Source organism: Choloepus didactylus, chromosome 13 (assembly GCF_015220235.1).
Source record: "Choloepus didactylus isolate mChoDid1 chromosome 13, mChoDid1.pri, whole genome shotgun sequence".
NCBI classification, from domain to species: domain Eukaryota; kingdom Metazoa; phylum Chordata; class Mammalia; order Pilosa; family Megalonychidae; genus Choloepus; species Choloepus didactylus.
This window is the reverse complement of record NC_051319.1, coordinates 17,305,583-17,314,439: the sequence shown is the minus strand read 5'-3', so window position 1 is coordinate 17,314,439 and position 8,857 is coordinate 17,305,583. Positions and strand designations below refer to the sequence as shown.

The 8,857-nt window shown below is 40.8% G+C and overlaps 1 pseudogene; it reads left to right on the top strand.

The window, feature by feature from the left end:
* Nucleotides 1-7,464: 7,464 nt before the first annotated feature.
* LOC119508453 lies at nucleotides 7,465-8,488 on the top strand (annotated as a pseudogene).
* Nucleotides 8,489-8,857: the final 369 nt, after the last annotated feature.

Sequence of the window (8,857 nt, the reverse complement as noted above, 5' to 3'; positions counted from 1 at the left end):
TCTGTTCTAGGAAGACATGAACCACCATTTTTGGAAGTAAGCAGAAAGGAAGGATGTTATCAGAGATTTAATGAGAGATTCTTTTTATTGAATGATCTTCCACATTTTTTCAACTAGAAGATTCTTTCAGATGGTCCCTACTTAACAGCTCTAGATTCAGTGGGAAAAATTAAAAGTTGAAATTATGTTTTTGGATTTCAATCATCCATACTAATTCTTAGCTTTGTTTTCACATTCATTAAGTGTTGGCTATTGTAGCACACAAACCTTATTGCCTTCCATTAGGAGTCCACACCCTTTGATTAGATTACATGGTCCTCAACACTTTCTACCCCCATTCTTCAATATGAATGTTACCCTTTGTGTGAAAGTTACTCTCTGTTGGGGATTGAATCATCACCCTCACCAAAGGCATGTTCAGGTCCCAATCCCTGGTCCTGTGGGTGTGCAACCATTTGTAAACTGGATCTTTGAAGATGTTATTAGTTAAGGTGTGCCCAAACTGAATGAGGGTGGGCCTTAATCCAACATGGCTTATAAATCCTTTTAAGCAAAGGAAATTGGACACAAAAGGAGAAGCCACAAGGAGCAGCCAGAAGCTGGAAGTCAGTGGAACCCAGAAGAGAAGATGCTGCCATGTGCATTGTCATGTGAACCAAGGAACCCCCAGCCCCACGACGAAGCAAGACTTCTGGCCTCTGAAACTGCAAGCCAATAAATTCCCATTATGGAAGCCACCCCATAACATGGTACTTGTTTTAGCAGGAAACTAAGATAGGCATAGTCTAGGTCAAAATTCAAACTTGTAAAATAATTATAGGATAGCAGAGGATGAATACAACACTGAGAACCCCAGTAGAAACCCTACAAGTCTGCCTGGGAAAGTCTTGAAAGACTCCTTGAAAGAGCCCTGGTTTGGGGACAAAACTCAACAAGCTCTGTTCAATCCAGAGTTGTTTTGTTGTTGTTGTTTTTGTTGTCATTGTTTTTGTCTTTGAATGGGCAAACTGGCAACAGACTCTCACAACCAATATTTCAATAACATTTTTTAAAACTCTGTTGGACTCTTTAATCCCAAAGAAGGGATAAAAGAGAAAGGGGCACTGACCAGGGTTAATGAAGAGTCTACAGCAGTAACAAAACAGACCAGCCCCTCTAGCCAGCAGAAGCACAGAAAGGCAGGGCAGCCCTCCATGAAAGGAGGAGCTCTCCACAGGAGACTGGGCAGTGTTCCCAAGCCCTGCTTCTCTTCTACTCTGATGGTGGACTGTGGGACTCCTTTCATTTGTTTTTAATTTTGGAATTATTTAAATATGTAGTAAAGTAGAGATTACTGGAAAGTGGCCTTTTATGAAACTGGCAGAATTGAATTTAAAAGAGCATCCTTTCTAAAATTAGAGTGGGAAAGTGAGTGCATTCAGGGTCAGGTAGAGGTGATGTTCATTTTTCTTTCCAAGCTTGGAATAAAGTAGAAATGTCAATGAATCATTAAGAAAGATAGGCATAGATGCCACACCTGGGCTCTGTCCTATCCTGTTTGAGTCAGTGGCACCACTTGACCCTCTGTCAACTAAGCCCAAAATACATATCCTAAACTCTTCCCTCTCCTCCTTACTCCCCATTCAACTGATTACAAATTCCTACAAATACTCCTTTTTTAGACTTTCCTCTATCTTTGAGACTTTCCATCCTTTTTGGCTACTTCACCCTCTTTTACTTTGAAAACTCCAAGTCTCCTGTCTAGTTTCCCCCCTTCTCTAGCTTCTGTCTATCTCTAGGTACCTGTTCCATTTGCTAATTCTGCTGTTACACAAAATACCAGAAGTGGATTGGCTTTTATAAATGGGAGTTATTACTTACAAATTTACAGTTCTAAGGCCATAAAGTGTGCAAACCAAGGCATCAGCAAGATGATGCCTTCACTGACGAATGGCTGATGGCATCTGGAACACCTCTGTCAGCTGGGAAAGCAAGTGGCTGTCATCTGCTGTTCCCGGGTTGTGTTTCAAAATGGTATTCTCCAAAATGTGTCTGGGCTTGTCTCTCTTAGCTTCTTCAGCTCCTGTGCATCTAACTTGCTGGGGGTCTTCTCTTAGTTTCTCCAGAGCCAAACTCTTGGCTAGCATCTCCAAATGTTTCCAAGCATCTCTAAGTGTTAGGGTCAGTGTCAGCTCTTAGCTACTCTCTAAAATGTCCCTCTCAGCTCCTCTGAGCTCTTTCTGGAGCTCTTTTATAGTACTCCAGTGATTAAATCAAGACCTACCCTCGATGGGCGGGGTCCATATCTCCATGGAAATAATTTCATCAAATGTTTCACCCACGGTTGACTGAGTCACATCTCCATGGAAACACTCAATCAAAAGTTTACTACCTAATCGACACTACTACATCTGCCCCCACAAGACTGCATTAAAGAATATGGCTTTTCTAGAAATAAATATCTGAATCCATCAAAGTCTAACCCAGTAGTCTGGACTCCTGAAGATGATTGTATAACAATGTAGCTTACAAGGGGTGACAGTGTGATTGTGAAAACCTTGTGGATCACACTCCCTTTTTCTGGTGTACTGATGGATGAGTAGAAAAATGGGGACAAAAACTAAATGAAAAATAGGGTGGGATGGGGGGGATGATTTGGGTGTTCCTTTTTACTTTTATTTTTTATTCTTATTCTGATTCTTTCTGATGCAAGGAAAATGTTCAGAAATAGATTGTGGTGATGAACGGTACTGTGAACAGTTGATTGTACACCATGGGTGATTGTATGGCACGTGAATATGTTTCAATAAAACTGAATTTAATTAAAAAAAAAAGCATATTGCTTTTGGGAGGACATAATATATCCAAACCAACACAGTACCCTATAGTCTACATTTTTTTTTTCATTTTTATTGAGATTGTTCAGATACCATACAATTATCCAAAGATCCAAAGTGTACAGTCACTTGCCCCTGGGTACCCTCATACAGCTGTGCATCCATCACACTTAATTTTTGTTCAATTTTTAGAAACTTTTCATTACTCCAGACAAGAAATAAAGTGAAAGATGAAAAAAAAAAAAAAGAAAAGGAAACTCTAATCCTCCCCTATCCCTAACCAGCCCCCCTCAATTGTTGACTCGTAGTATTGATATAGTACATTTGTTACTGTTTATGAAAAAATGTTAAAATACTACTAACTGTAGTATATAGTTTGTGATAGGTATATAGTTCTTCCCTATATGTCCCTCTATTACTAACTTCTAATTGTATTGTCATACATTTGTTCTGGTTCATGGAAGTGATTTCTAGTATTTGTACAGTTGATCATGGACATTGCCCACCATAGGATTCAGTTTTATACATTCCCATCTTTTGACCTCCAACGTTCCTTCTGGTGACATATATGACTCTGAGCTTCCCCTTTCCACCTCATTCACACACCATTCGGCGCTGTTAGTTATTCTCACATCTTGCTACCAACACCCCTGTTCATTTCCAAACATTTAAGTTCATCCTAATTGAACATTCTGCTCATACTAAGCAACCACTCCCCATTCTTAAGCCTATATCTTGGTACCTTATATTTCATGTCTATGAGTTTACATATTATAATTAGTTCCTATCAGTGAGACCCTGTGATAATTGTCCTAATGTGTCTGGCTTATTTCACTCAGTATATTGCCCTCGAGGTTTTGTCATCAACCCATTTTTTTTTAATATGGTTTTGTTCACTCACCATACATTCCATCCCAAGTAAATAATCGATGGTTTTCTGAATGGTCATACATTTATGTGTTCACCACCTTCACCATTATCTATATAAGAGCATCTACATTTCTTCCATAAGGCAGGAGGGAGAGTCAAAGAAGGTAGAGAGGAAAAAGAAAGAAGAAAAAAAAAGACAGCTAGGAAGCAGCAAAAGGAAAAATAACCTTAAATCAAAGTAGAATAAAGAATCAGACAATACCACCAATGTCAAGTGTCTAACATGCCTCCCCTATCGCCCCCTCTTATCTGCATTCACCTTGGTATATCACCTTTGTTACATTAAAGGAAGCATAATACAATGATTCTATTAGTTACAGTCTCTAGTTTATGCTGATTGCATCCCTCCCCCAGTGCCTCCCCATTTTTAACACCTTGCAAGGTTGACATTTGCTTGTTCTCCCTCGTAAAAGAACATATTTCTACGTTTTATCACAATTGTTGAATACTCTAGATTTCACCAAGTTACACAGTCCCAGTCGTTATCTTTCCTCCTTTCTTGTGGTGTCTCACATGCTCCCCACCTTCCTCTCTCAACCGTATTCATAGTTACCTTTGTTCAGTGTACTTACATTGTTGTGCTACCATCTCCCAAAATTTTGTTCCAAACTATACACTCCTGTCTTCTATCACCCTGTAGTGCTCCCTTTAGTATTTCCTGTAGGACAGGTGTCTTGTTCACAAAGTCTCTCATTGTCTGTCAGAAAATATTTTGAGCTCTCCCTCATATTTGAAGGACAGCTTTGCTGGATACAGGATTCTTGGTTGGTGGTTTTTCTCTTTCAGTATCTTAAATATATCACACCACTTCCTTCTTGCCTCCATGGTTTCTGCTGAGAGATCCACACATATTCTTATTAAGCTTCCTTTGTATGCAATGGATTGCTTTTCTCTTGCTGCTTTCAGGATTCTCTCTTTGTCTTTGACATTTGATAATCTGATTATTAAGTGTCTTGGCATAGGCCTATTCATATCTCTTCTGTTTGGAGTACGCAGCGCTTCTTGGATCTGTAATTTTATGTCTTTCATAAGAGATGGGAAATTTTCATTAATTATTTCCTCTATTATTGCTTCTGCCCCCTTTCCCTTCTCTTCTCCTTCTGGGACACCAATGATACGTACATTATTGTACTTTGTTTCATCCTTGAGTTCCCGGAGACATTGCTCATATTTTTTCATTCTTTTCTCCATCTGCTCCTTTGCGTGTAGGCTTTCAGGTATTTTGTTCTCCAGTTCCTGAGTGTTTTCTTCTGCCTCTTGAGATCTGCTGTTGTATGTTTCCATTGTGTCTTTCATCTCTTGTGTTGTGCCTTTCATTTCCATAGATTCTACTAGTTGTTTTTTTTGAACTTTTGATTTCTGCCGTATACATGCCCAGTGCTTCCTTTACAGCCTCTATCTCTTTTGCAATATCTTCTCTAAACTTTTTGAATTGATTTAGCATTAGTTGTTTAAATTCCTGTATCTCAGTTGAAGTGTACATTTGTTCCTTTGACTGGGCCATAACTTTGTTTTTCTTAGTGTTGGTTGTAATTTTCTGTTGTCTAGGCATGGTTTCCTTGGTTATCCAAATGGGGTTTTCCCAGACCAGAACAGGCTCAGGTCCCAGAGGGAAGAAATATTCAGTATCTGGTTTCCCTGCAGGTGTGTCTTAGAAAATTGCTCCACCCTTTGATGCCTCGGGTCACTGTGCTTTTCTGCCCAGCAGGTGGCGCCTGTCAGCCTATAATTCTTGACTGGTGTGAGGAGGTATGGCCGTGTTCCCCCAGGCTCTGGGGTCTGGTTCTGAATGGAAGGGGCCCCACCCCTTTTCTCCTAGAGAAGACAGAGCCCCCAGGTGGAGGTCATTAGCATTTCAATGGTCTTGCTCTCTGCTTGTGCTGTCTCCGCCCTTCCCCGAGTCACAGCCCTGGAAACTGAAAATGTCTGGGGCTTTCTCCACTGAGCCAAAAAAGAAACAGATAGTCCCCTTCAGACCCAGTCCGAGGCGACCCTCTGGCTCTCCCAGGTCAGTCGTCACCCAAAGCCTCTGTCTGTTTTTTGGGGATGAGTACCTGTAGTGAGCAGTTCACACTCACTACTTAAAAACCCCAGTTGGAGCTCAGCTGAGCTATATTCGCTTGCTGGGAGAGAGCTTCTCTCTGTCACCACGAGGCTCCGCAGCTCAGGCTATGGGGGAGGGGGTCTCACGACTTGGATCCGCAGGTTTTACTTACAGATTTTATGCTGTGTTCTCGGGCACTCCTCCCAATTCAGGTTGGTGTATGATGAGTGGATGGTCTCATTTGTCCCCTCCGCAGTTATTCTGGATTATTTACTAGTTGTTTCTGTTTTTTTGTAGTTGTTCCAGGGGGACTAATTAGCTTCCACTCCTCTCTATGCTGCCATCTTGCCCCTCTCTATAGTATACATGTTAAGACTGAGTTTACATGTTCTAATTAGTTCATATTAGTGAACTCATACAATATCTGCTCTCATATGTCTGGTTTATTTCACTCAGCATTATGTCCTCAGGGTTCATCCATGTTGTCACACACTTCAGAACCACATTCCTTTTTACAGCTGCATAATATTCCATCATATGTATATATCACATTTTTTTAAATCCACTCATCTATTGATGGAAACTTGGATTGTTTCCATCTTTTGGAAATTGTGAATAATGCCACTATGAACATTGGTGTGCAAATGTCGGTTTGTGTCCCTGCTTTTGGGTCTTCTGGGTATATATCAAGAGGCAGAGTTGCTGGGTCATAGGGCAACTCAATATTTAGTTTTCTGAGGAACCACCAAACTGTCTTCCACAGTGTCTCTACCATTTTATATTCCCACCAACAGTGATTAAGTGTTCATATTTCTCCACATCTTCTCCAACAATTGTAGTTGCCTGTTTAATAGCGGCCATTCTTATACTTGTGAGATGATATCTCATCGTGGTTTTGATTTGCATTTCCTAATAGCTAAGGAAGATTAACATCCTTCCATGTGCTTTTTAGCCATTTGTATTTCCTCTTTGGAAAAATGTCATTTCATGTCTTTTGCTCATTTTATAATTGGTTGTTTGTCCTTATTGTTGAGTTGTAGGATTTCTTTATATATACTGGATATAAAACCTTTATCAGATATATTGTTTCCAAATATTCCCTCCCATTCAGTTGGCTGCCTCTTTACCTTTTTGCCAAATTCCTTTGAAGTAGAGGTGTTAAATCTAAAGGAGTTCCCATTTATCTATTTTTTTTCTTTCTTTCTTTGTGCTTTGGGTGCAAGGTCTAAGAAGCTACCTTGTATCACTAGGTCTTGGAGATGTTTTTGTATATTTTCTTCTGGGAGTTTTATGATACTGGCTCTTATATTTAGGTCTTTGATCCATTTTAAGTTAATTTTTGTGTAGGGTGTGAGGTAGAGTCCTCTTTCATTCCTTTGGATATAGATATCCAGCTCTCCCAACCACATTTATTGAAAAGACTATTTTTTCCCAGTTCAGTGGATTTGGGAGCCTTGTCAAAAGTCAATCGACCAGGGCCCAGGTTCTGGCTGTGGAGGTCGTGTGCACATCCCAAGGGTGAGCAGCTGAGTGAGGGGCCCTGTTGGAGGCCGGGAATCCTGGGGGACACCACCACCTCTGGCGTCTGGAGGCCGGGACCAGTGCCCATGGGTGGAGGACTGGACAACTGGCCACAGGGCTGGGCCCTGCACGGAGGCATCAAGAAACTGATAACGCTTCCCTGAATTTGCTTCTGTATCTGCCCCATCGGTGTTCCTTTTAGTGAACATCTCAAGAGAGATGCTGGAATATTTTGGTGTTCCCACAGAACAGATTTTGCCAGTTTGGGAAAACAAAAAATCTGGATCAGCTTGACGTATTGTTCACTTTACTGGGAAAATTCTTCCCTTAGAGCCTTGTCCAAGACCTAACTTTGAGAAATAGTATATGGAAAAATGAAGAAGAGGAGAAAGCTGAATTATTTCCCTCCTTTGCAACCAGGTTGGGATCTGTTGTCCCTGCTCTGAGACGTGACAATGATAGGAAAAGGATCTGTCTGTAAGTGAAGCTGCAATTTAAAAAAAACAAACAAAAAAGCTGCCCTTGAGGATGAGCTCACCTTTCTTTGTTCTCAGATTGCTGTGACTGAGGAAATGCAGGAAATGATAAATGGCTCCTTCAACTTGAATGATGGGCCTAGTGGTTTGGGCCAAATTCTCTTGTCAGGGACTGCTCAACTGAGAGTTGAACCAGATCAGTTTCCAAATCCAATGTGTCCTGCACCTCCTCTTCTCCCTCTCCCTCCCCCTCCTCCACTGCTTCCTTCTCAGCTGTCTTCTTTCTAGCCTCCATGTCCTCCTCCTTCCATACAACCAGGAGCTAATATTTATGACTCAGATAATTCAGCAGCTGAAATGAAAAACTAGCACCTAGGTGCCAGGAACACCAATTATAGCCATCATTCAAAAAACCAGAGAAATAAAGGTGTTCCAAACATGTTTGATGTTCTAAAGGACATGAATAAGGTTGAACTTCATGCTGTTGAATGGTCAGCTGGAGGCAGACCCATTTGTAAGACGAGAAGGCACGACTCACACTAGGACCCCATGTCTTTAATATCCCATGCCCTGAAAATGAAATTTCCTTCCAAGAGCATGATTCCTTTGAGGAAGAAAATAGGTTTTGGGAGTCTTCTCCATTTTCTAATCCAGAAACTTCAAGGTTTGGACATCACATTTCAGTCAAGACAGTGAACTAAAGAAAGACACCGACACAAAAGGCACCATCCCACCTGTCACCAGCAGAAGCACCGTCTGGTGTGTCTACACCACAGGGCTGTACCAGCATGTCCACTCTGCTTTCTCAAAGTCATCTTTGAGCAGTTAACTGAAGTATCTACCCCAGAACATGTTAGTACAGAGGTCTGAATAGTCTTGATGAGTTTTAAGGATATTTGTCTCTGGTTTTGGAAGATCCAACTGCTAACTGGCTACTGCGTGTGTTTTTTTTATTTTAATATGGACTTTTTTCCATATATGTTAATGTTTTAGAAAGCTGAATACACAGTTTGAATGATTTTCCTAACAGCTTAATATTAAATGATTTAATGTTTCTCATTAAGGAACAG